The sequence below is a fragment of the Rhinopithecus roxellana genome, chromosome 13 (assembly GCF_007565055.1).
Source record: "Rhinopithecus roxellana isolate Shanxi Qingling chromosome 13, ASM756505v1, whole genome shotgun sequence".
NCBI classification, from domain to species: domain Eukaryota; kingdom Metazoa; phylum Chordata; class Mammalia; order Primates; family Cercopithecidae; genus Rhinopithecus; species Rhinopithecus roxellana.
Genome location: NC_044561.1, coordinates 13,940,814 through 13,968,250, shown reverse-complemented (window position 1 = coordinate 13,968,250; position 27,437 = coordinate 13,940,814). Strand labels below are relative to the sequence as shown.

Below are 27,437 nucleotides of genomic sequence, written 5' to 3'. Positions count from 1 at the left end.
GATTAAATGAGATAGTGCCTAGAAAGCCCTTGCAGGAAGACCCCTCCAGGGTCACACACCTCTCTCTTTCCCTCCCCTGTTCCTTTCCCTCTCCCCTCCTGGGACAGACTCCAGGGGAGGAAGTGCTGTCTCTAAGTGGGTGAAGACTTGCCCAGACTCTCCCGCCTGACTCCGCCTGGTTTCCACGTTGCCACCCTCTCGCCACCGAATGGCCACCCTTGGGGTTGGCCCTTTCACCCCCACTGGAGAATCCAACCGGAGCTGCAGTCACTGACCAGGCACTTTTGAAGACAGGAGGAGCATCGAATGAGAAGATCCAGCCAACAATCCGGTCCCCACGGCAACATGTTGACACTGGTCCTCTCCACCCGAGGCCTCTTCTGGGGCTCCCCACATCTTCAGAAATGGTTCTACTTTTATGCCCCATTTGTCAGTGAGGAAGGATTTAGGAATCCGGATAAAAACCCGGGTCAATCTGACTCCAAAACCAGCACTCTGTCCGCTCACACTTTTCCATGTCAGAGGGCTGTGTGTGTTGAGGAGGGGTCTACCCACCCCTCCATCCCCTAAGCCTTCAGGAAATAGAGTCCAACACATAACAGGTGCTGAAGTGGTTGTAGATGAGCAAGGGAATGAATGATGGACAAGCAAGTGAATGAATGAATGCACTTGTGGAGGTCTGCTGTCCTCTCTTTCCTGGAAACTCCCTCTCCGTCTTTCCCCCTCCATGCTCTACCCACCACTGCCCCACCCCTCCTCCCCTCTCTGCAGCCACCTTGGGCCAACATCACCTACAGCCCACTTGCAACCTCAGGATGCTTTGATGGAGTTGCCTTGGCAACTGTCAGTTTCCAATTGAAGCAAAAAGTTCCTACCAGGGTTTTCGATGAAGAATGACAGGGGAGAACCAGCGGAGAAGGTTGCCCAGGCAACGGGAACATTTAAGTCAAACTTTGCGGGTCTCAGTGTGGGGAGATTATCCTCAGCAAGGTGCAGAGATTGGCCCCCTTGCCAGGCGGCTCTGCCAACGCAAACTGCACGTTCATGGAGACGGGGGAGGCCCCCGGCCTAACCCCAGCTGGCCAATTGTTTCCGACAATTCTTGATCTGCCATCCCCAGAGTTTTCTGACTCATGACAAGCCCCAGACAGGCCTCGAGCTTGGCAGTGTCTCCAGGTTGACCAGGTGACTCAAGAGGGCGCTTTGTGTCCTCATTTATGTCTGTGCTGGACCCAGGGGTTGGATTTGCTCTCAGTTACTGCCTCATTTTGCCCCTCTCCTTGTGAACTCGTCTGTCCTTTGTCCCCCTGCAGAAGCAGACAAGGGCCCTCAGCATATGATGTCGGCGGCTCTGGCACCCGGCTTTGTCAGCAGCAGTTCCTGAGTGGGTAAAAAGGATGAGCCCCTCTCTCTAGAGAGAAGGAAAGGAGGATGAGAGGCGGGGAAGCCCTGAGGCCCGCGGGTGGTAAGGAGAGCAGATGGGATCTGACCTGTCCATAGACAAGGCCGCTTCCAGGGAATCCAGGCCCTTTGGCTTCCACAGGGGACTGAGACTCCCTGGGACAAGATCCCCTTTCAGGTGCCTGATCCTGCAGGGTGATGGGGTGGGAGGGGCTTAGATGCACCTGGGCCCCCACCTGCCCTGTTCTGTCTCAGCCCCTGGCTTCTGCCCTTTTCTCTTCCCTGTCCTGCTCTCTTCATCCATGTGTAAAAACCAGGCACCCAGAAAACGAGCAGGGCTGAGCCTCAGAGTAGGGTTACACATGGTACCTGCCTTTACCTGCAGGGGGCTTGGGCTTCGCTTGACCTAGGCCTCCAAGACTCTGCCCTCCTCCCTGGCCCTCCAGTAGCCCTCAGCTTCATCCAGCCCCCAGGCCTTTGCACCTGTGGAACCCCCCGCCAGGATCACTCCACCCCTTCCCACCCCCACGCTGGCCTTGACCACACCTCTTTTCCCCACTCTCTTTATTGCAGATGTCACACCCTGGAACTGTGTGGTATTTCTGTTGTCCGACCACAGTACGACGTAGGCTCCACGCCACAGGGACTCTGGCTTCCTGGTCGGCCACTTTGTGCCTAGAGCATGGAGCCGGGCGGGTGCCTGGTGGATGTGTGTTGAATAAACAGGTGGGTGGCCGCCTCGCGTTCTTCCATGGTAAAGTGACACTAAGGATCATAGTCACCTTTGGGCTACATGAAATACCACGTGGAAACGCCTGGCAGCGGGCAGGGCAGGGCAGAGCCCTTCGCTTTCTGTACTAGCTGTAAAGTGAGAAAGAAGCCCTGGGCACTGGAAGCCTGGCTTTTCGTCGACTCTGCAGCTCCTGGTTGGCTCTGTGTGTGTGTGTGTGTGTGTTCAATAATCAACTTGACTCCTCCTCTGGGGTCGTGGTGCCAGTGTGTCCAGTTCTTGTGCAAATAGAACATTTTAAAGCTTGTTCTGCCACTTGCGGAATTTGTCCTCGTTCAGCAAATATTTACGTGCTGTAGAGTTCAGCCCTGAGAGAGAGGGACAGGACCCTGTGTGTCCCGTCTGCCTTGCATGTGGGTCTCACCAGCGGCTTCCTTCATGTCACTCTGGAGCACCTCACCCACTCTGAGAGGAAGGTGCTGCTATCCCCGCTTTGCAGATGAGGAAACTGAGGCTAGGAGGCGTGGAGAGGGCTGCTCAGTGTGAAGCTGAGGGCTGAGATGCTATCTGTGCAGCTCAGGGGCAGGGGGAGGGTGACGGCCTCTTGCTCTCTGGGGAAGGGGCTCTCACTGGCCACTTCCTGCGTGCTGGCTTCTGCCTCTCTGTTCCCCGAAGACCTCAGCCTGCCTGTCCATCCTGACATGACATGGGCCTGCGCTCCCTGCAGACACGCAGCCTCCTTGGGTCCAGGCACAGACACTGGGCCTCACAGAGCCTGGACCTGAGTGCTGTCACCTGTTTAATGTCACAAGTCTGTGTTTCCAGACAGGACAGCAGAGAGACGGAGGGACAGAGATAGAGAGACAGAGACAACAGTGGGCTGAGCAAGCACGTCAGAGACAGAGAGGGAGATGGAGACAAAAGACAGAGAAGGAGACACTGACAGAGTGAATCAGAGAGAAACGCAGAGACAGAGAGAGACAGAGAGACAAAGACAGAGACAGAGGGACAGATACAGAGAGACAGAGATGGGGTAGAGCACCAGAGACAGAAAGAGACAGAGAGGGACAGAGATAGAGACAAATAGAGGCAGAGAGATAAAGAGATGGAGGGATAGATATAGAGAAACAGAGACAGGGCAGAGCATTAGAGACAGAAAGAGACAGGGAGAGAGATAGAGACAAAAGGCAGACAGAGAAGGAGAGAATGACGCAGTAAATCAGAGACAGAGAGAGACAGAGACAAAGAGGGACAAATACAGAGAGACAAAAGACAGAGAGAAATAGAAATATATATATATATATGTAGAGAGAGAGAGAGAGAGAGAGAGCGCACGAGGGAGAGGGAGTGGGTCCTGGGAAAGAGGCAGAATCAGAGGCGGATGCAGAGACAGAGATACTTAGGAAGGGGTGTCTGGAGACTCTGGGGGACAAGTCTCCACCTGGCTGCCACCATTCCCCTCTCCTCTTCCCTCCTCAGCTCTCCCTCCTGTCAGGACAAGCAAAAGCATCAGAGACAGAGACAGAGATAGAGACAAAAGACAGACAGAGATGGAGACACTGACAGAGTGAATGAGAGAGAGACGGCAGCACGCGTGAGGTTGGTGCTGGGGAAGGGGTTTCTCCCCTTCCTTCTGCCTCCCTCCTCCTCTCCCCAGTGCCTCTCCCTTCACCACCTTCCTGGCTCCCTCTGCTCCCCTTCCAAGCCTGCACGTTCTCCAAGGCTTCACCTTGTCTCCAGGACAGGGTCCTCCTGGAGCTCCTGATGGGTAAATATTTACACCACAAGGGTGTCCTGGGGAATTTCGTCGCCCTCTATTAAACAAACACATGTCATTGAAGAAAAGAGCGTCCGCCGAGCACCTCCCTTCTCCCCTCCCCTCTCTTTTCCTTGGGATGGAGCAGGCGGGGATAGCAGGACCTTTCCAGGGGCTCTGATGGCATGGACAAGCCTGGGTATCAAGGTCTTCATCAGCAAGAGGTTCTTATGACACAGACATGGTACCCCACAATCTGCAGAAGGTGGACACAGTCAGGAGGGCGCCCCCTCCGCCCGGCTTTGAGAACAGACAGCAGAGTCCCGTGAGGGAATCTTGGCTTAGCTTCTTCCCCACTGTGTGATTTTGGACACCTTCCTTGACCTCTCTGAGCCTCAGGCCTTCTGCAGGACAATGCTGGCTTGCAGAGTTGTTGTAGGGTTTGGAGATCATGGATACAAAATGTCTCCACCTAGCCTAGCACGTGGTGAACATCTGGCTTCTCGGCCTCTGCATTGAGGACATTTGGGCTGTTGTAGACTGTTCCCTGTGCGTGCAAAATGAAGAGAAGCACCACTGGCCTCTACCCACTAGCGTCCCTCAGTTGTGACCACCAAACATGTCTCCAGACATTGACAAATGTTCCCGGAGACAAAATTGGCCCTGGTTGAGAACTACTAGAATAATCATAGTTGATAATAATAGATTTTTAATAATAATCTATTATTATCAATAGTAAGAATGTTTTTTTTTTTGAGATGGTCTTGCTCTGCCATCCAGGCTGGAGTGCAGTGGCGCAATCATGGCTCACTGCAGCCTTGACCTCCTGGGTTCAAGTGATCCTCCCACCTCAGTCTCCTGAGTAATTGGGACTACAGGTGTGCACCACCATGCCTGGCTAATTTTTTTTGTGTATATATGTATTTTTTTGGTAGAGACAATTTTACCGTGTTGCCCAGGCTAGTTTCAAACTCCTGGGCTCAAGTGATCCACCACCTTGGCCTCCCAAAGTTCTGGGACTACAGACATGAGCTACCTATATACCCAGAAGAATAATTTTTTTTAAGTCCTTAATGAAGACAGTCTGAGCCCTGGGATGCTGGCAACTTATTTATGAAAACAAGGCCTTTCCCATAAGTGATTAGAAACACAAGGAATGACACTAGGTGTGAATTGAGATTTTTAATCTGCAGAAGAGAGAACGTGGGAAGTCATTAATAATATCTGTCTTCAGAGTGATTGCGCCACCTCAGCAGCAATGAGAACCATGGGGCTTACCTTGACCTCAGCATTCCTCAGCCTTCCCGACAGGGCTGAGAGGTCACGTTGCCGTTTGGCTTTTACAGATGAGGAAATCAAGGCTAACAGTTTAAGTGGCTCATCAAAGGGCTCAGGCCCCAGTTTATTTTGGCAGCTGGTATGGTTTCCTCTGTGTGGGTGTGTTAGCTCCTTATCACTGCTTCAACAGTTACACCTAATGGCTTAGACAAAACAAATTTTTTTTTTTTTTTTTTTTTTTTTTTTTTTTTTTTTTTTTGAGGTGGAGTCTCGCTCTGTCGCCCGGACTGGAGTGCAGTGGCCGGATCTCAGCTCACTGCAAGCTCCGCCTTCCGGGTTTACGCCATTCTCCTGCCTCAGCCTCCCGAGTAGCTGGGACTACAGGCGCCCGCCACCTCGCCCGGCTAGTTTTTGTATTTTTTTAGTAGAGACAGGGTTTCACCGTGTTAGCCAGGATGGTCTCCATCTCCTGACCTCGTGATCCGCCCGTCTCGGCCTCCCAAAGTGCTGGGATTACAGGCTTGAGCCACCGCGCCCGGCCCAAAACGAATTTATTATTTTGCAATTCTGTAGATGAGAAATCTCACACAGATACAGTTGGGCTAGAATCAAGGTGTCTACAGGGGTATGGTGCCTCCGGAGCTCTTGAGGAGAATCCATTTTCTTTATTTTATTTTTATGTTTTTTTCTTTTTTCTTTTTTTGTATTTTGAGACAGAGCCTCACTCTGTCATCCAGGCTGGAATACAGTGGCGCTGTCTTGGCTCACTGCAACCTCTGCCTCCTGGGTTCAAGCCATTCTCCTGCCTCAGCCTCCTGAGTAACTGGTTTTACAGGCACGCACCACCAGACCTGGTGAATTTTTGTATTTTTTGTAGAGACTGGGTTTTATCATGTTGGTCAGGCTGGTCTCGAACTCCTGACTTCAAGTAATCTGTCTGCCTCAGCCTCCCAAAGTGCTGGGATTACAGGCGTGAGCCACCGCTCCCGGCTATTTTATTTTTTTTGAGACAGGGTCCTACTACATTGCCCAGGCTGGAGTGCAGTGGCATCAACACAGCTCACTGCAGGCTGGACCTCCCAGACTCAAGTGATCCTCTCACCTCAGCCTCTGAAGTAGCTGGGCCCACAGGCATGTGCCACCACCCCAGGCTAATTTTTGTACTTTTTGTAGAGATGGGGTCTCACTATGTTGCCCAGGCTGGTCTCAAACTTCTGAGCTCAAACGATCCTCCTACCTTGGCCTCCCAAAGTGCTGGGATTCTAGGCATGAGCCACCGTGCCCAGCTGAGAATCCATTTTCTTGTCTTTCCAGCTGCCTGCGCTCCTTGAGTTGTGGCCGCCTGCCATCTTCAGAGCCAGCAATGGCCTGTCAAATCCTTCTCACATCACATCACTCTGACCTCTCTGCCTCCCTCTTCCACTTTTAAAAGCCCTTGTGGTTCCACTGGGCCCAGGGGAATCCAGAATACCCTCCCTATTTTAAAGCCAGCTGAGGCCGGGTGCAGTGGCTCAAGCCTGTAATCTCAGCACTTTGGGAGGCTGAGGTGGGTGGATCACGAGGTCAGAGATCAAGACCAGCCTGGCCAACATGGTGAAACCCCGTCTCTACTAGAAATACAAAAAAATTAGCCGGGTGTGGTGGCGGGCACCTGTAGTCCCAGCTACTGGGGAGGCTGAGGCAGGAGAGTAGCGTGCACCCAGGAGGCGGAGCTTGCAGTGAGCCAAGATTGCACCACTGCACTCCAGCCTGGGCCACAGAGCTAGAGTCTGTCTGAAATAAAATAAAGCGGAATAAAAATAAAGCCAGCTGATTAGCAACCTGAATTCCCTCTTTCCCTCTTTCCCAAATTTCTCTTTGCTGTGTAACCTAATATATCCAAAGGCTCCAGGGATTAGGACATGGACTTCTTGGGGAGCCAATGAAACAATTGTGGGCCTGTGCAGCTGGGGAGGCTTCTTAGAGGAGGGGCTGACAGATCAGCCCACTTGGAGAGGAGAGTCTGTGAGGGGGGCAAGGACAGATGGGACTATATAGGTTAGATGGAACCAGATGCTCAGGAAGCCTTTTGTGCCTGGCTAGGAATTTCAGGCTTTATTCTTAGAAGTAATAGGGAGTCATAGCAGGTTCTTGAGCAAAGTTAGGACAGAAACGCAAAACAAGCTTTTTGTGGAAAAAGCACCTTCACAGATGGGTCCAGGTTGGAGCTAAGTGGAGGGAGCCTGGAGGTAGGAAAGCCATTTAGATGAGAGGACTGGGATTAGGGAGAGGTGGGGACAGAGGGAGGGGACAAATGGAGGACCTGGAGGCCTCCTGCTGTCATGGGACAAAGCCAGGACATTGTGGTGACTCAGGCTGGAATCGCCATTCTGCTGCTTCCAGGCTGTGTACATGGGGCTTGCTAAGCTTCAGTTTCTGAGCCTCAGTGTCTTTTTGGAAATAGAGGTAGCGAGGAAGAGAACCCCTTCTGGACAGAAGCAGCCACTCTGTTCTTTTTCCTGCCGCATAACAGCACCCCCTGCTCACGTGGGCACTTGGCATGTTCAGGCAGGTTGACGTCTCCACTCTGCTTCTTCCGCCCAGCATGTCACTGAGTGTGGGTGGGGTGCAGAGATGGGGGTGCAGGTGCTGGCGGGGGCAGGCCACAGAAGATGCTCAGATTATTTTGCAGCATTCCAGGAGCCTGACGGGTGCCTGTCACTGTTGCTGTCTCCAGCCCCCAGGAAGGGAAAGGATCTTCCCCATGCATGGGTCTACTTCACTTTAAGCAAGGATGACTGCCCCGATTTTCAGGAGTTTAAAAATCCGTGTGAATGAGCCTGGCACAGGGGCCCATTTGCATGCATACTGCAGTTTTCCAAGGACTTCCTTGTTCATTATGTCAGCAGGCCCTCACTGGGTTCCCATTGACTGTCGGCCTCCCAGGGTGCAGAAAATCGGATTCAGTTGTACTCAGACTTTTTAGTGAAAGGTCCCCTTGGAGTCTCTCCCAGCCTCATGCAGACAGAGACGAGTATCCTTCCTCACTCAGTGGAGCCCCCAGAAGAGGAGAGGGAGTCCCAGTGGGGTCACACCACCAGGAAGGGACAGGGCAAAGCCCCATGCCCAGGTCTGCACCACACCTGAGGCTGAGCGTCTCTCCACACTCCACATCACACCATCTGGGACCTCAGGCTGGGTAGGAGACAGGAGTCCCTGAGGGTCAAACATCTGGAGAGAAAGAAGAGATGGGAAGACCAAAAGGCTCCCCAGACAGAGCTCAGGCACCTGAGCACTGGCCACCCTGGGCAGGGAGTGGGTTCCTTCCCCAGGCCACTCATGCTTTTCTAGACTCAGCCTCAGCCTGCAGGCCCTGAGAGAATTTCCTTTCTGAGTCCCACAACCCATGGGATACGCCCACCGGTGGGCGGGGAATACCAGTGCCGGTGCTCTGCTTTGGGGGTCTTAAATGTTTCAGTGGTTTGCACGTTGCTTCTCCAATCAAACCCCCACCATCTGAGGAGGGATTATTGCGACCCCCAGTTCACAGATGGGGAAACTGAGGTTCAGAGGAAGGTTAAGTGAGGTATTCCATACAAAACTGTGCACAGAGCCACATGCCTCAAACTCCTCTCTCATTTCATCCTCACTGCACCGCCTGTGAGGGAGGAATAATTTATCCTCATTTTATGGATGAGCAAAGAGGCTCTGAGAGGTTAAGGAAGGCGCCCAAGCTCCTGCAGCTGGTGGGCCGCAGACCTGGGCAGAGTGCTGTCTGACTGCGGGTCTGAGTTCTGTCCTGCGTTTATCTTCCTTTTCATCTCTGTGTTCCTGCAGCGGGCTCTGCCTGAGATCTCTGGCCACCGGGCTTTCTGCTCCTGCTCATTCTAAGGGAACTCCAGTGGGCTCTGCTCATCCTGTGTTGCCGGATCGTTCAGCCGCTACTTTCTTCCCGAGATCATGCCACTGCACTCCAGCCCGGGCGACAGAGAGACTCAGTCTCAAAAAATAATAATGAAATAAATATAAAATGAAATAAAATAAAATGAGGTGAGTTGCGCATTTTGGGAGGCTGAGGTGGGTGGATCACCTGAGGTCAAGAGTTCAAGATCAGCCTGGCCAACATGGTGAAACTCCATTTCTACTCTAAATACAAAAATTAGCTGGGTGTGGTGGTGCACACGTGTAATCCTAGCTACTTGGGAGGCCAAGGCACAAGAATCACTTGAACTCGGGAGGCAGAGGTTACAGTGAGCCGAGATTGCACTACTGTACTACAGCCTGGGTGACAGGGTTGGACATGGTGGCACGTGCCTGTAGTCCCAGCTACTCGAGAGGCAGAGGCAGGAGAATCCCTTGCACCCTGGAGGCAGAGGCTACAGTGAGCCGAGATGATGCCACTGCACTGCAGTCTGGACAACAGAGTATGACTCTGTCTCAGGAAAAAAAAAAAAAAAAAGTTAATGAGCCTGCTGGAGATGGTGGCTCATGCTTGTAATCCCAGCATTGTGGGAGGCTCAGGTGGGAAGGTCACCTGAGGTCAGGAGATCGAGACCAGCCTGGCCAACATGGTGAAACCCCGTCTCTACTAAAAATACAAAAATTAGACAGGTGTAGTGGCAGGCACCTGTCGTCCCAGCTACCTGGGAGGCTGAGGCAGGAGAATCGCTTGAACTTGGGAGGCGGAGGGTGCGGTAAGCTGAGAATGCACCACTGCACTCCAGCCTGGGCAACAGAGTGAGACTCTATCTCAAAAAAAAAAAAACAAAAACAAAAACAAAAATGAGGTTGGTTGCAACTGCGAGTCCTGAGGCTGCAGAAGGTTAGGAAGGAAGGAAGGGAGGATGGGAAGAAGGAGGAAGGAAAGACAAGAAGACTGAGAAACGTCCTTATATGGTGTCTAGCCTTACAGCTGCTCGGGGAAGGAAGGGCATTAGCCTGGACTTTGTATTTTGAAGAGCTGAAAAGGAGAAGTTGGCACACAGGGTGGGTGCTCTGAAGACGCTGTTGTCTGAAAGCCCAGGTGGATGCGGTGGCTTAGACAACAGGATTTCTTGTCTCACAATTCTGGAGTGTAGGAGTCTGAGATCAAGGTGTTGGCAAAGTTGGTTTCTTCTGAGGCCTCTGCTTTGTCTTATAGATGTTAGTCTTGTCCCTGTGTCCTCACCTGGTTGTCCCTCTGTGTATGTCTGTGTCCTAATCTCTTCGGAGGACACCAGGTTTATGGGATTAGGGCCTACCTTAAGGACCTCGTTTTACTTTAATTACCACTTTAAAGACCCCATTTCCCACATAAAGTCCTATTTTCAGGTACTGGGGCTTAGGTCTTCAACAGATGAAATTTTGCAGGACACAATTCAGCCCATAACAGCTGAGGCCAGTGTCACCTCCATTTCCCAGGGATCAGGGAACCCTGGGGTTCTTGTAAGACCCATGGACCCAAGAGGAAGGAACTAAAAAATGCTTCCCTCTCTGTCTGTCTTTTCCTTTTCTTTCTTTCTCCTTCCTTCCTTCCTTCCTTCCTTCCTTCCTTCCTTCCTTCCTTCCTTCCTTCCTTCCTTCCTTCCTTCCTTCCTTCCTTCCTTCCTTTCTTTCTTTTTTTTTTTTGAGACGGAGTCTTGCTCTGTCGCCCGGGCTGGAGTGCAGTGGCCGGATCTCAGCTCACTGCAAGCTCCGCCTCCCGGGTTTACGCCATTCTCCTGCCTGAGCCTCCTGAGTAGCTGGGACTACAGGCGCCCGCCACCTCGCCTGGCTAGTTTTTTGTATTTTTTAGTAGAGACGGGGTTTCATGGTGTTAGCCAGGATGGTCTCGATCTCCTGACCTCGTGATCCGCCCGTCTCGGCCTCCCAAAGTGCTGGGATTACAGGCTTGAGCCACCACGCCCGGCCCTTTCTTTCTTTCTTTTTCAGACAGGGTCTCACTCTGTCACTCAGGTGAGAGTGGGTGGTGACATCACAGCTCACTGCAGCCTCGGCCTCCTGGGCTCAGGTGATCCTCCCACTTCAGCCTCCCATGTAGCTGGGACCACAGGCATGCACCACCACACCCAGCTAATTTTTGTATTTTTAGTAGAGGTGGGGTTTTGCTATGTTGCTCAGGCTCGTCTCAAACTCCTAGGCTCAAGAGATCCACCCGCCTTGGCCTCCCAAAGTGCTGGGATTACAGGCAAGAACCAACCGTGCCTGACCTGAAAATGCTTCTATCAAGGACTTCCTGCCAATCTTGGGAGTGGGTTGAGCTGAATTTCATCCCATTTGCTTATTACTATTATTATTATTTTTTGAGACGGAGTCTCGCTGTCTCACCCAGGCTGGAGTGCAATGGTGAGATCTCGGCCCACTGCAGCTTCTACCTCCTGGATTCAAGTGATTCTCTTGCCTCGGCCTCCCAAGTAGCTGGGACTACAGGCATGTGCCACCACGCTCGGCTAATTTTTATATTTTTTAGTAGAGATGGGGTTTTGCCATGTTGGCCAGGCTTGTCTCGAACTCTTGACCTCAAGTGATCCTCCGCCTCGGCCTCCCAAAGTGCTGGGATTAGAAGCATGAGCCACTGTACCCGGCCCCATTTGCTTCTGATTATAAACATTTAAATTTACTCTTTGGATAGATCATACATGCAGATGGAACAAAATTCACAAGGCCCAAGGGTATCCAGAGAAACATCGTCCTCCTTCCCACACTGCCCACTTCGGGCCCTGACCACTGGCTGCTCTCCCCAGAGACCGTCCATGGGACTAGGTCCTTGGGTCTCTTGTAGAGTTCCTGTCTTACCCACATGTACGTACTTAGATCAGAGTCTCCCAACTCTGGCTGCACGTGAGAATCTCCCGGGGAGTTTTAAAAAGTCCTGATATCCAGGCCCCACTCCACATCAATGGAACCAGAGTCTGTGGGGGCAGGTCCAGGCACTGGGCCACGCCAAAGCCTCCTGCCAATTTGGCTGCACCCGAGCTCAGTGAGGAAGAAGGGAGGACAGAGGATGGGCAACCCTACCTGGGTACCAGACTCTCTCCCACACTCTTGTTTGCTTCTCGTAACATCCCTGCCAGACAGCATGATTGTCACCCTCCATTTCACAGGCAAGGAGGATGAGACTCAGGGGCCACACAGCTGCCAGGTTCCTCCAGCCAGGAGTGGGGCATGGAATCCGAGCCCAGGCCAGCTGCTGCTGACGTCTTCCTTCCTCGGGGCCATGCTGGTGGGAGGATAATAATAAAACCGACCCACAAAGATGTTGTGAGACTGAGATGTGCTAATGGGCTTTGAAAGTCAGCCAAGCGGAGCTCTTACCCACACACAGGCTCATTAAAGTCCTGAGAGGGACGCAGGAAGCAGGTGATTGCCCTATTTGCCTCTCCTTTGATCAAGTCCTCCGTCTGCCTTCAGCTTCTGTTTTGCCTCCCTCTCCTGCCCTCCTTCACTTCTACACCCACCACTTTCTCTGCCTTCCCAGCCCTTTGTTCTGGGCTGTCCTGCCCCCATGACCAACCCCTATTCCCAGTTTCTCCTTCCTTCTGTCTTTATCCTCTGTCAGATCTGGTTCTTTAGTTTGCCACTCTGACCCTGCCTGAGGGGCTCAGGGACTGGCCCATGGATCGTAAGGACCAAAGCCTCCAGCAGAGGATCTGTAGAGGTGATGCTACAAGTTCCCAGCTCTGAGCAGCAGGTGGAGAGAAGGCAAGTGGTCCCCCTGAGGCCCCAGACCCAGCCTTTCCAGGGCATCATTTACCCCATCCATCCACCCACCATCCATCCATCCATCTATCTACCCACCCATCCACCCACCATCCATCCATCCACCCACCCATCCATCCACCTACCCATCCACCCACTATCCATCCATCCATCCATCCACCCACCCATCCACCCATCCATCCATCTGCCTACTCAACTATCTATCCATCCACCCATTCACCCATCCATTGACTTGTCCATCCATCTACCCATCCATCCATCCATCCATCCATCTACCCACCCATCCACTCACCATCCATCCATCCATCCACCCATCCATCCATCCACCCACCCACCCATCCATCCATCCATCCACCTACCCACCCATCTACCCATCCATCCATCCATCCATCCTTCCATTTGACCACTCAACTATCTATCCACCCACCCATCCACCAGAGTCAGCTGCTCATCCATCCATCTACCTATTCATCCACTCATCCATTCATTCATCTGTCTACCCATTCATCCATCTATTCATCCATCCATCCATCTGTCTACCCACTCATCCACCCACTATCCATCCATCCATCCATCCATCCATCCCTCCATTCACCTGCTCATCCACCCATCCATTCATCCACCCATTTACCTACTTACTCATCCATCCATCCATTCATTCATCTATCCTCACCTGTGCTGTGTGCCAGGCCCTGGAGACATAGGCATGAATAAGAGAAACACAGGCCTTCTTCTCATCCATCTGGAAGACAACAATTAAATGATTGCTTTAAACAAAATGCTATAGGACAGTGTCCTGCTCTGTGAAGGTAGCCTTTTGTAATATTGCTCTAGGTCAAGAAGAAGACAGACTCTATTTTAGCACACCAAGTTACAAGTGGTAGAACAGCAAGTCTGGCTGTCTTTGGGGAAGTCCACCCTGGGACCAGATCTCGATGTTGGTCTCACCATCTCCCCTTCTCGACCTGCAGGGTCTATAATCTTCCATTGCTCTCCTCCCCCAACCCTTTCAACAGCAGAAGAAATAGAGGGACAGACAGAGGACCAAGAAGGGGCTCCAAGAAGAATGCTTGATCATCATTGCAGAAGGCAAGGCCCAGGGTCTAGCTGTGAGGCCCTGTCCATTGGTTGGGATCAAGTTGACAAGCCAAGAGCATCTGCCCCCTGTGTGTGGTGGGAAGCTGTTGCTGAGATCTGGAAGTTGAGTGATTATTATTTTGGATTCTGGCTGTAGGGAGACCATATTGTTTTGTATTTTGTTCCCACCCTCACACAGTAATGATGATGCCAGTCAGGACGATGCTGGTTAACATTTCTGCGGGGGAGGGTTTGCCCTGTACCAGGTGCAGTTGTGTGCCCTGGATACCTATTACCAATTAGAGGCTTACAGCAGCCTGGTGGGATTGCTGCCAGCATCCCTTAAACAGGTGTGGTCCCTGGAGGCACAGGGCAGTGAAGTAACTTCCTAAACTCATTCAGCTGTGGCAAAACCAAGCGAGGTCCTTGTAGCTGGGGTTACACTGGAGGGTCACACTCTTCCATGGACTGCCTCAACTACTCCACTCTGCAACTCAGCTATTAGCAGAATGGTGCCTGGGGTCACAGTGGACCACCAAGGACAGTAACAGGCTCTGAGCACGCTCTTTAGGGAGTGGCATGAGGTAGTGGCAGCCTTCCCTCTTCAGAGGGATAAGAAGATAGTGGCTGAGAGTGGTATCCTGGAGCCAGTCTCCTGGGTTTGAGTCCTAACTCTGCCTTTTACTAGCTGTGTGACTTTGGGCAAGTGACTTACCCTCTCTGTGTGTCATTTTTCTCATCTATAAAATAAGACCACTCATAGTGCCTCCCTCAAGGTTGATGTGAAGATTAATGGGATAATGGCAGTCAGGAGCTTGGCCTCGGTCTTATTTCTGTTATCGGCTGGGGGACTGTGGGCAGGTACTCAGCCTCTCTAGACCCCACTTTCCTCTTACCTGGGATGAAAAGAAGCCCAGCTGGGAGCTCACACGTGACAAAGGCTCAGTGAGGTGAAGAGACCCAAGCCGATGAGAGGGATGTCTGGTTGCAGGGCAAAGGGACCGGGTTCTAGGAGTATTTGGATGCGTGGCTGGGTTGGATGAGGCAATTGACAGTGCACAGGCTGTCCAGGGCAGCCCACTCCCTGGCTGCCTGGGGTGAATGCCAGGGCCTGCAGCTTTCACAGGGGCCATGGCTGGGGCCAGCATCTGTGCGTTCTGGGGCATGGTCTTGCCGCCTCTTCGAACACCAGCTTCAGGTGTTCAACTTCCTGTGGTGCGGTGTCCTCCCTGTGGTCCTGAGTAGCACTGCAGGGCTGTGGCCAGCAGCCCAGGGCTGGTGTTTGGCCTTCTGGGCCTATGAGCGCCCAGGTGATCAGGGCTCCTCTCGGCCTCATCAGTGTATTAGGTCTTTCTCCTTTTATTTTTATTTATTTATTTATTTGAGACAAGGTCTTTCTCTGTTGCCCAGGCTAGAGTGCAGTGGGACCATCGTAGCTCACTGCAGCCTTGAACTCCTGGGCTCAGGTGATCCTAGGACTACAGGTTCGATTAGCTGGGACTACAGACATGTGCCACCACATCTGGCTAGTTTTTTTGTTTGTTTTTGAGACAGAGTCTCACTCTGATGTCCAGGCTGGAGTGTAGTGGCATGATCTCGGCTCACTGCAACCTCTGCCTCCTGGGTTCAAGTGATTCTTCTGCCTCAGCCTCCCAAGTAGCTGGGATTACAGGCACACACCACCATGCCAGGTAAATTTTTGTATTTTTTATAGAGATGAAGTTTCACCATGTTGGCCAGGCTGGTGAGGTTCAAACTCCCAACCTCAAGTGATCCACCCACCTCAGCCTCCCAAAGTCATGCCTGGCTAATTTTTAAAAAATCTTTTTATAGGGGCAAGTTCTTGCTATGTTTCCCAGGCTGGTCTCAAACTTCTGGGCTCGTGATCCTCCTGTCCCGGCTTCCGAAAGTGCTGGGATTATGGGCATGAGCCATCTGTTTGGCCGCTCTTTTTTTTTTTTTTTTTTGAGACGGAGTCTCGCTGTGTCGCCCAGGCTGGAGTGCAGTGGCTGGATCTCAGCTCACTGCAAGCTCCGCCTCCCGGGTTCCCGCCATTCTCCCGCCTCAGCCTCCGAGTAGCTGGGACTACAGGCGCCCGCCACCGCGCCCGGCTAGTTTTTTGTATTTTTAGTAGAGACGGGGTTTCACCGTGTTAGCCAGGAGGGTCTCGATCTCCTGACCTCGTGATCCGCCCGCCTCGGCCTCCCAAAGTGCTGGGATTACAGGCTTGAGCCACCGCGCCCGGCCTGGCCGCTCTTTCTTTTAAAATTACTTACTGAAAAAAATTTAAAAATTTTTATGGGTACATAGTAGGTGTATATATTTACTGGGTAGATGAGATACTTTCATACAGGCATAAAACATGTAATAATCACATCAGGGTAAATGGAGTACCATTACCTCAAGCATTTATCCTTTGTGTTACAACCAACCAATTATACTCTTAGTTATTTTGAAATGTACAATTAAATTATTATTGACTATAATTACCCTGTTGTGCTATCAAATACTAGATCTTATTCATTCCTTTTTTTCTGAGACTGGGTCTTGCTCTGTCACCTAGGATGGAGTACAGTGCAGTGATCATGGCTCACTGCAGCCTTGACCTCCTGGGCTCAAGCAGTCCTCCCACCTCAGACCCCCAAGTAGCTGGGACTATAGGTGTGTGCCACCACGCTTGGCTAATTTTGTTTATTTTTTATAGAGACAGGGTCTCACTATGTTTCCCAAGCTGGTGTTGAACTCCTGGGTTCACCCATTCCTCCTGCCTCAGCCTCCCAAAGCGTTGCTATTATAGGTGTGAGCCACCATGCCTGACCTTATCCAATATTCTTTCTACTATTTTTTTTGTACCCATTAACCATCCCCACTTTCCCCTGCCCCCCAACTACCCTTCCCAGCCTCTGATAACCATCATTCTAGTTTCTATCTCCATGAACTCAATCGTTTTAATTTTTAGCTCCCACAAATAAGTAAGAACATGTGAACTTTGTCTTTCTGTGTCTGGCTTGCTTCACTTAACAGAATGACGTCCAGTTTCATCCATGTTGTTGCAAATGATCTCATTCCTTTTTTTTTTTTTTGAGACAGAGTCTTGCTCTGTCGCCAGGCTGGAGTGCAGTGGCACGATCTCAGCTCACTGCAACCTCCGACTCCCTGGTTCAAGCGATTCTCCTGCCTCAGCCTCCCGAGTAACTGGGACTACAGGCACGCGCCACCATGCCCAGCTAATTTTTGTATTTTTAGTAGAGATGGGGTTTCACCATGTTGGCCAGGATGGTCTCTTATCTCCTGCCCTTGTGTTCCACCTGCCTCCTAAAGTGCTGGGATTACAGGCGTGAGCCACTGTGCCCAGTCTTTTGCCCATTTTAAAATTGGGTTATTAGGATTTTTTCCTATAGGTTGTTTGAGTTCCTTATCTATTCTGATTATTAATCCCTTGTCAGATGGATAGATTGGGAATATTTTCTCCCCTTCCGTGGGCTGTCGCCTTGCTGATTGTTTCCTTTGCTGCGCAGAAACTTTTTAACTTGATGGGATCCCCCATTTGTCCATTTGTGCTTTGGTTGCCTGTGCTCGTGAGGCATTTTTCAAGAAATCCGCCCAGAACAACGTCCTGGAGAGTTTCCCCCATCTCCTTCCTTTCAAGTCTTATGCTTATTTACTTATTTATATTTATAAATATGACTTTTAGGTTTTTTGGAGGTGTGATTTCCCTCTTTTCAGTGCACAGTTTTACAAGTTTTGACGAAGTCACTCAAACACTGCCACAATGGAGACAAAGCGGTTCCATCACCCCCTGAAATTCTCTAATCTCAGCCCCTCAGCGTCCCTGGATGCAAGGCTTAAGAAGTGGACTTTCACCGGGCGCGGTGGCTCGCGCCTGTAATCCTAGCACTTTGGGAGGCCAAGACGGGTGGATCACGAGGTCAGGAGATCGAGACCATCCTGGCTAACATGGTGAAACCCTGTCTCTACTAAAAATACAAAAAAAAAAAATTAGCCGGGCGATGGTGGCGGGCGCCTGTAGTCCCAGCTACTCGCGAGGCTGAGGCAGGAGAATGGCGTGAACCCGGGAGGCGGAGCTTGCAGTGAGCTGAGATCGAGCCACTGCACTCCAGCCTGGACGACAGAGCGAGACTCCGTCTCAAAAAAAAAAAAAAGAAGTGGACTTTCTTCCCCCTGGCAGAAGGAGGACGGGGTCGGGCTCCATGTCTGGGGGCTGGAGGCAGGGCGGGACTGTGCCATCTGCCTGCTCCTTCCTCCTGGCTGAGAGCACTGGGAGAGGAGCCTGCAGGCTGAGGACAGACTGTGCTGGGAGCAGGAAGCAAACATCCCAGGCCCTGGAGCCGCTTCTGACCTTTAGAGGCTGCCTTCGTCCTGAACAGCCAACTCTCCAGCTGCCTGCAGGGAATGCCGGGGCCTGCAGTTTTCACGGGAGCCATGGCCTAGGCCAGCATCCATGCAGACATCAGAATGAAACTGCAGAGCCGGGCATGGCCCTGGGGTGCTGGGCAACAATGTGAGCCTCAGGAAACCAGTGTCCTGCCCCACAATGGGCCCTGGCCAGAGAACTCCTTTTTTTTTTTTTTCCATGAGGAAGGCAGGAGATGATAAGATACCTCCTCATCGTAGTGTGCTTTGATGAGCTCTCCTAGGTTGGTCTGAGACCTCTGTCAGGGGCCTGAACACTGCCAGAGTCATCTTCACGTCTTCAGGGGAAATGTGCTAGTGAATTGGTTGCACCTGCAACAAGCATGTGCTGGACTCTGGGGCCAGAACTCCTTGGGTTCAAATCCTGGGCTTACCACTGAGGCTCTGTGGCTTTGGGAAAATTATTTAGTGTGCCTCAGTTTTCTCATATATAAAATGGCTCTAATAAGACTAATACCTCTCTCAGAGAGTCATAAGGATTAAATGAAAAAAAGCACTTAAAACATGTACAATGTCCCTTGGTAAGTGTTAGCTGCCAGTCATGTTATTTTGTTTTGTTTTATTTGTTTTGTTTTTGTTTGTGTGTGTGTGTGTGTGTTTGTTTGTTTTTTGAGACAGAGTCTCACTTTGTCGCCTAGGCTGGAGTGCAGTGGTGCAATCTCGGCTCACTGCAACCTCTGCCTCCCAGGTTCAAGCGATTCTCTTGCCTCAGCCTCCCGAGTAGCTGGGATTACAGGTGCCTGCCACCACGCCCGGCTAATTTTTTGTATTTTCAGTAGAGATGGGGTTTCAGCATGTTAGCCAGGTTGGTCTCGATCTCCTGACCTCGGGATCCACCCACCTCGGCTTCCCAAAGTGCTGGGATTACAAGCGTGAGCCACTGCGTTCAGAGTGTTTTGTTTTATTTTTGAGACAGAGTCTCGCTTTGTCACCCTGCCTCCCAGACTCAAGTGATTCTCCAGCCTCAGCCTCCCGAGTAGCTGGGATTACAGGCGCCCGCCACCACACTGGGCTAATTTTTATATTTTTAGTAGAGATGGGATTTCACCATGTTGGCCAGGCTGGTCTCAAACTCCTGACCTCAGGCGATCCACCCACCTCAGCCTCCCAAAGTGCTGGGATTACAGACGTGAGCCACCGTGTGTGGCCCCCATTAATGTTATTTTTATTGTTATTATTATTAAGTGGGAAAAAACTCACATTCTGATTCCAGCGCTGTCACCAACTGGCTGTATGATGCTGGGCAATTCATGTCCCCTCTCTGAGTCTTATGTTCTACGGATACCATTGCTAGACAATTTCAACAATAGAAATAAGAGTGATGTTTATAGAGTTCTCTGCTCCAGTACAGTGCTCTCTCTTTTATATTTTTGTCTTATTGGATTCTCACGAGAAGTCTATATGGTAAGGTTTCATTACCCACATTTTACAGATAAAGAAACTGAGGTTTAGAGAGAATAAATAACCCCCCACGGTCACCTATCTACAGCTGGGGGAGATGGAAGTTGAACCCAGATGGGCCTGAATCCAAGGCTCAGAGGTTCAACACCTGCTGTCTGCTGTTCAGGTGAAGTCAGGGGAACGGACTCAGGGTAGCCCGGTTGGCTGTGTCATCTGCCCGAGGCATGGGTGATAGCACCAGAGGACAGAGCGGGGAGGTCAATGTAAAGGCAGAGGGATGGGCGGGGCCTCTGCCAGCCCTTGACCTCCTGGAGAAGTCAGTGAGGCTGACCTGGGGGCCTCCCCTGGGACGTGTCCCTCATCCTTCCTCTACTCGAGGAGCCCAACAAGATACATGCTTATGCCTGAGGGTCCAGTTGTTAGTGAGACTTCCCTGCATCAGCACCTGTTTTTTAAGCAAGAGAACTGGAGGGGGCCATGCTTAACCCAGAGAAATAAGTCACTAGTGCCATGTCAGTCCACCCCCCTTTATTTTTTTTTGAGACAGAGTCTTGCCCAGGCTGGAGTGCAGTGGCATGATCTCGGCTCACTGCAACCTCCACCTCCCAGGTTCAAGCGATTCTTCTCCATCAGCCTCCCGAGTAGCTGGGACTACAGGCACGTGCCACCACACCCAGCTAATTTTTGTATTTTTAGTAGAGACGAGGTTTTGCCATATTGGTCAGGCTGGTCTCAAACTCCTGACCTTGTGATCCACCTCCCTCAGCCTCCCAAAGTGCTGGTATTACAGGCATGAGCCACTGCGCCCAGCCATCAGTCCCTTCTTAAAAGCACCGTGGAGGCCGGGCACATTGGCTCACGCCTGTAATCCCAGCACTTTGGGAGGCTGAGGTGGGCGGATCACGAGGTCAGGAGTTCGAGACCAGTCTGGCCAACATAGTGAAACCCCATCTCAACTAAAAATACAAAAAAAAAAAAAAAAAAAAAAAAAAAAAAGCCGGGTGTGGTGGTGTGCGCCTGTAATCCCAGCTACTTGGGAGGCTGAGGCAGGAGAATTGCATGAACCCGGGAGGCGGAGGTTGCAGTGAGCTGAGATCCGGCCACTGCGCTCCAGCCTGGGCGACAGAGCAAGACTCCATCCCCGCCCCCCAAAAAAAAGAAAAAGAAAGAAAAAAAGCACTGTGGCAGCTCCTCATGGCCCCAGGAAGAAGAGCAGAGAGGAGGGGCAAGCGGTTTGCAAACCATCTGGACATTGGTGCCTGGGGAGGAGGCAACAACTCCTGTACTCAGCCCCTCGGCTGTGGAACTAGAAGGGGACACAGCCCCGAGGACAGAGACAAACTGTGGGAGCCTCAGCTTCAGAGTCAACGAAATCTGCGTTTCATCCTGTTTCTGCCACTTCCTGGGTGAGTGACTCTGGGCGAGGGCAGGGCATGTGAGCACTGGGAGAGGTGGTACCTGTGAAGTGTCTGAGCACATAGTAGATGTTCAGTCTGTTTGAGCTCCCCGCTCTTCCTTCCTTCAGACCATGTCTCACATGCTGAGTTGGAAAAGGTCTGGTTGGACTCTTGGTTCCACTACGTATTATTTATGTGGTATTGCACAAATCCTTAAACTATGCCGTGTCTCTACTGATTTAAGTACACCCAGCACCTAATGATGATCATAAGATACATCTTGATTTCAAAGATGTCAAATATCAAAAGATGGTGTATCTCAGCATTGCTAAGCTTTGCTGCCCCAAACTTCACTCCTTTGCTATCCTGAGTGTGTGCTTTTCAGCTTATGGTTTGTTGCCTCATGGTCTCAAGGTGGCTGCCAGGCATCCTGTTCTCTCACCCTCATCCCCATAAGGAAGATAAAAGAGCCTGCCTGGCAGTGGGTAGGTGATAGCCTCCCTTGTGTGGGGAGGACACAAGATCTCTAGAAGTTGCTCAACAGACATACCATTGGCCAGAACTGAGTCACATGACTGCTGCTGTTGCAGAGCAGGCTGGGAAAGGTCTGACAAAGAAGGACAGTCATAAAGGCTTAGAACAATCCTTTTCAGCCCCTGTAGTGGGCACCATGATGTTCTACCCTGAATGGGAGTTCTGCTAGCAGGGACAAAGTGAGTCACCTGTTGAGCAGGCACATCCCAGACTCAGCCACAGATGAGACTTGAAAAACTCAGCCAACTCCGCTTCCCACCAAGGCCTTTGATCTATTTATTTTTCCAGCATCCTTAATAGATGGCCATTCAGCCTCAGCTCAAACCCCTCTAATGGGGGACTCAGAACTTCACAGACAGCCCTCGACCTTTCTAACTGCTGGATTGTTGAAATGCTCTTGCTTAGAGATGGAGCCAAATAGGCCTCTTCCCACCAGTCCTGGCTTTGCCCCTTGGGGTCCCCCAGGTCCAGTCGATTTTCTCTTGCTGGTGGTGCCTGCAGGTTTTGAAGACAGAGCTCACCCACACACCCCCACCCCCACTGCCTTCTCAGTTCCTGAATATCCCAGGCATCATTTTTCTGACATTATTCTTAAAGGCACCAGTCATTTGTCGTGGAGCTTCCTGTATTAGTCTGCTTTCACACTGCTGACAAAAACATACCTGAGACTGGGCAATTTACAAAATAAAGAGGATCAATGGACTTACAGTTCCACATGACTGGGGAGACCTCACAATCACGCCAGAAGGCAAGGAGCAAGTCACGTCTTACATGGATGGTAGTAGGCAAAAAGGGAGAGTTTGTGCAGGGGAACTCCTGTTTTTAAAACCGTCAGATCTCGTGAGACTTATTCACTATCAAGAGAACAGCATGGGAAAGACTCACCCCCATGATTCAATTACCTCCCACCAGGTTCCTCCCACAAGACGCAGGAATTGTGGGATTTACAATTCAAGATGAGATTTGGGTGGGGACATAGCCAAACTGTATCAACAAATTAAGCAAATCATTTCAGCTATTCTTTCCTGAGAGTTCACTTTTGTCAGGCGTTGTCCTCAGTCCTGGGTAGATTACAAGGAACAAAGTAGACCTTCCTTGCTCTGAGCCCACTGAAGAACCATTTATACATGTATTTCCTCCTTCAGGAAGCTTTCCCTGATTTCTGGATTGGCCTAGGAACTCCTTTTCTGGCTCCCACAGTCCCCACACCCCTCTGTTGTAACACTCGGTGCATTCCTGACCTGACTTTCTCTGTCTCCTATCCTGATCCCCGTGAAGGCAGGGATGCATGTTGGGGTGGTAATCAAGGTTGTGCTCAGCACAGAGCTGACAAATGGTGGGTGCTCGGTTCTTTCCTCTTTCCTCTATGAACGGGCAGTTACAGAGGTGGTTCTCAGAAGAACTAGGAGGAAGGGCATTTCTGGAGGTAAGGCTCATGCTCATGGCATTAGCCTCTGCTGGGACTGTCTCCATGCTCCTGGCCTCAAGCCGTCTCGCTCCCCAGCTCAGAGCTGCAGGATCAGGAGCCTGGTGAGCCTCTGGTCCCCAGAGTATCACAGCACAGGACAAGCAGCTGACTTTGCAGAAACAGGGAATGCTGGCTCAGCCACATACCGACTGGGTGTCCTTGAGCCAGTGACTTAACCTCTCTGAACCTGTTTCCTTATTTGTAAAATGGAAACATGAACAGTGACCTCACGGGGTGGTTGAAGGAGTTAATACCTGCCAACAACCTGGTGCATAGTGGGTGTGCCGCCACCTTTGGTTCTCATTCCACCTAGTGGGGCTGCGGGCGGGGCCCTGCCAGCCTCTGCTCAAGCTGGAGGATGGTGCTAGGTGATGGGGAGGGGCGGACATCAGGCAGTGTGGAAGACCCGGTGGCTTTGAAGCAGTAGGGCTTGGCATTCCCATGCAGCGAATCCCAGGGGACATGGAAAAATCTGGGAAGTGACGTGTGCCGAGACCTAGGACAACTGCCCCAGACCAGAAGGTGAGGTCTCCCAGGCCAGCTGGACATGTGCAGATGGATCAGCCTCTCCACTCCCCATAAACCACACACAGGACAGAGATGAAGCCAAGGTCCAGACAGGTCAGGTGACTTGTCTAAGCTCACACAGCAGCTGGTCCCAGACCTCCAGATTCATGGCCCAGTTTTGCATTCTCTCTCCCTTTGTGTGTGTGTGTGTGTGTGTGTGTGTGTGTGTGTGTGTGTTTTGCTTCCTTCTTACTCAAGAATATCTCCTTAACGGCCTCTCCTTGGAGATGATGAGGACTCGAGCCTCTTCTTTATGCTCCCAGTGACCCACATCTGCCACCTCTGGTCCTTCCCAGCTCGTCTAGCGGAAACCTGGAGAGGGTAAAGAGGCTTGTGGGGGCAGATGCTCCAGAAAGGTGTGTCCTTTATTATTCTTTCATTGTGCTACGTCCTCTCTCTTCCAGACCTTTGCTCATATGGTTCCTGCTAAGCCTGCCAAGCAGGTTGGTGGCCCTTACTCCCCACTGTCTCAGAGACTCCAGGAAAGCAGCTACTGGGCTGCAGAGGGACAGGCCAGTTACTCATCTGTTGCCCCTGCTCATTGTAAGCATCCTGAGGGCAAGGCCATTCCTGTCATTGGCACCATCTTAAGAAGGGCTACCCTGTGTTTAGTACCATTTGCAATAGCCCCCGTGTTCAGCACTATTTGCCATATGGTTACTGTGCGCATTTAGCAGCCGAGAAAACAGAGACTCAGGTCATGAGCTGGTTGAGCTGGGAATGAAAACTAAGCTGGCGCCTGGTGCCCAGTGATCACAACAGTTTGGTGTTCTGATGATGTGCCAAAACTGTGTCATCCCGTCTCCCACACAAGGAGCCAGAGGAAGAGAGAGGTCATGTTTCTTGCTTAAGGTCACACAGGTCATAGGTGACAAAGGCAGATTTCAGACCTGGGGCTGGCTGCAGAGTCCACATCCTGATCCACGACATTCTCCAGCCCTCTCCCTGCTGCCATCCAACAGCGATGCTGAGGGGGGCTGTGGACAGGCTGGTGGGGAGAGGGGAGTGGGGTTCTCAACCTTATGGGTCCGAGGCAAGGGAAGTGAGTGAAAGGCTGGGCGGGGACTGAGCCCCAGGGTGGGACAGAGCCTCCATCCTGCCCTCGGAGCTCTGGGCAAGTATTTTCCCTCACTTGGTCTCAGCCTGGGCTCCATGAAAGCAAAGGTATTGGGTGAGAAGGGAGGGGAGGAATCTTCCTTTCCACCAGGCCCAGGTCTTATTCTGGACTTTCCTTCTCTTTGAGGTTTTCAAGAACCAGAGTGACAGGGGACTCTGCAAAGAGCACGGAAAGACCACCCCTGCCTGCTCCTGGAGAACCTCCTCTGGTCCTGTGGCCACCATCTGACCTGCAGCCCACCTCTGCCCTGTGACACAGGGGAGTGAGGGAGGGCATGGGCTTGGGAATCAGGAAACCAGGTCTCCAGCCAGCTCTCCTTCCCTGACTGGAGTGGCAGAGCTCAGCGGATGGGGCCGTGGGTTCTGGAGGTGGACAGTCTCACTTTTATTTATTTATTAATTATTATTATTATTATTTGAGACAGAGTCTCGCTCTGTCTTTCAGACTGGAGTGTGGTGTCATGATCTCAGCTCACTGCAACCTCCACCTCCTGGGTTCAAGCAATTCTCCTGTCTCAGCCTTCCAAGTAGCTGGGACTACAGGTGCATGCCACCATGCCTGACTAGTTTTTGTATTTTTAGTAGAGATAGGGTTTCGCCATATTGGTCAGTGTGGTCTCGAACTCCTGATTTCAAGTGATCTGCGTCGGCCTCCCAAAGTGCTGGGATTACAGGCATGAGCCACCGTGCCTGGCTGAGTCTCACTTTTAATCCCAGCTCTGCCACTTGGGCTAGTGGACAAGCGTCAGGAGATGCTGCCTGGAGAGGGCGTGGGCAGAGTCAAGAAGAGGGAGTTACAGTCATCTGAATAAAGACGGAGGGGAGGCCAGGGCGCGGTGGCTCAAGCCTGTAATCCCAGCACTTTGGGAGGCCGAGACGGGCGGATCACAAGGTCAGGAGATCGAGACCATCCTGGCTAACACGATGAAACCCCGTCTCTACTAAAAAAAAAAACAAAAAACTAGCTGGGCGAGGTGGCGGGCGCCTGTAGTCCCAGCTACTCAGGAGGCTGAGGCAGGAGAATGGCGTGAACCCGGGAGGCGGAGCTTGCAGTGAGCTGAGATCCGGCCACTGCACTCCAGCCTGGGCGACAGAGCGAGACTCCGTCTCAAAAAAAAAAAAAAAAAAAAAAGACGGAGGGGAAAAGGGACAGTGCAAGGCTGGCAAGGTCAGTGGGAGGTGGGTGGATGGGGTGGCAGGAGCAGGTCCTGCCGGCCTGTGTGTCCGGACGTCTGACTTTGTCCCATGGGCAGTGGGAGTGACTGCAAGGTTCTATGCAGAGGAGCGGCTGGTCAGATTAGAGTGAGCTTGAACAAGGGGTCTACCTTTCTAGGTGGGAACTCCTCCTCTGCAGGATGAGGCACCTGGCCTTGGCAGTCCTTAGCTCCCATCTAGTTCTGGTGCTGGGTTAGGATGCAGAACAAGGCATGGGCTCAGCAGAGCCAGCAGTCCCTTTGGGGGTATCTTGTGGGCATGGGAAGGCCCTGGCTCAAATTGCTCCCAGCGCAATTGGTCCCACAGGGCAAGACGTTTCCCTATAGATGTTTAGATGGCCCGGACCTCACCTTGACATGCCTCCTTTGTTCCCAGCCACACTTTGGCGTCACTGGGCCTGTGTCAGTCCTGCAGCCCCACAGCTCTTTTTGGGGAGGGAAGTCCTCGTGAGGTCCTTGTCGAGTGTGTGGGTCACAGGCCTGGGTTGTGTGAAAGGGCTGCAAAGCATGAGGGAAGCGGGGGAAACCGCTGTGCAGGGGGCAAAACCACTGTGCAGAAGGCAAGGGGGAGAGTCTGGGGGTAGAGCCAGGTGGGAACGGGCTAGAGGGAGAAGAGCAGGGAAAGGAAGCAGGAGCAGAGGGGAGGCTGGGGGACTGGTGGGCTTTTTTTTTTTTTTAACTTCATGAAAATATTCATTTGACAAAAATTACCCTTCTTTTTTTTCCCCCTTTCAGAAACCATGTTAGTAGTTCTGTGGACACACTTAATTGAAAATAAGAGGCCAGTTGCAGTGGCTCATGCCTGTAATCCCAGCACTTTGGGAGGCCAAGGTGGGTGGATCACCTGAGGTCAGGAGTTCGAGACCAGCCTGGCCAACATGGTGAAACCCCATGTCTACTAAAAATACAAAAATTACCTGTGCGTAGTGGTGCGTATCTATAATCCCAGCTACTCAGGAGGTTGAGGCGGTAGAATCACTTGAACCCGGGAGGCAGAGGTTGCAGTGAGCCAAGATCGCGCGTCATTGTACTCCAGCCTGGGACAAGAGTGAAATTCCATCTCAAAAAAAAAAAAAAAAGAAAAGAAAAGAGAAAAGCCGTGTATATAACACAAGGACGAAGAACACTGGTCAAAATGCACCCATTTGTGAAGAGTGGGTAAGTTTAGACTCCAGAGAATGGGTCTAAGGAGCTTAAGTTGACAATGGTACATGATTTTGTCAACAGGGTGGAAAGCAGCTGTGTATTTAGTTTTCCACTGGATCACTGCGTCCACCTCTGCAAACCACCAGGAGATAGGCTCTTCTAAGCCTCCTCAGATTTCAAAATGCACTGACAGTATCACATTAGTGCTTATTTGGAGCAAGAGTTGCTTCTTTGGCTCCCC

General features: G+C 51.5%; 1 long non-coding RNA gene across 1 annotated transcript; it reads left to right on the top strand.

The window, feature by feature from the left end:
- The first annotated feature begins 1,989 nt into the window (after nucleotides 1-1,989).
- On the top strand, nucleotides 1,990-9,118 carry LOC115892777. The gene is made up of 3 exons (XR_004052687.1): nucleotides 1,990-2,127; nucleotides 3,611-3,730; nucleotides 8,982-9,118. It is a non-coding gene; the product is annotated as an uncharacterized LOC115892777 (long non-coding RNA).
- Nucleotides 9,119-27,437: the final 18,319 nt, after the last annotated feature.